The sequence below is a fragment of the Tupaia chinensis genome, unplaced genomic scaffold, assembly GCF_000334495.1.
Source record: "Tupaia chinensis unplaced genomic scaffold, TupChi_1.0 Scaffold000606_1, whole genome shotgun sequence".
In the NCBI taxonomy this organism is placed as follows: domain Eukaryota; kingdom Metazoa; phylum Chordata; class Mammalia; order Scandentia; family Tupaiidae; genus Tupaia; species Tupaia belangeri.
The window spans coordinates 1,737,008-1,737,373 of record NW_006160124.1 but is presented as its reverse complement, the minus strand read 5'-3'; positions in this window follow the sequence as shown (position 1 = coordinate 1,737,373).

Sequence of the window (366 nt, the reverse complement as noted above, 5' to 3'; positions counted from 1 at the left end):
CTTCTAAATATCAAATGATATCTGAAATGCCTTGCCCTACACCATTGTTAAACAATAATGCGTTCTTGTTTCCTTCAAGTACTAGATGGTTTTGTTTATCCTCCTAGATCACTAATTCATTTGGAGTTCATTCTTGCATATGGCTTTGATATAAATCTAATTTTATGTCTTTAAAAATTGCTACAAGTTGTTCCAGCAATGTTTATTAATGAGTCTGTATTTACTAAGTTATTTCAGATGCTACTTTTGGTATAAGCTGTTTTCATTTAATTCAGGACTTTTCATCCAACTTTGTTTATTTATTCACATTGTGAATAATAGCACTGTTTCAGATATGAAGGTTTAATACATTTTCAATTTCTGACA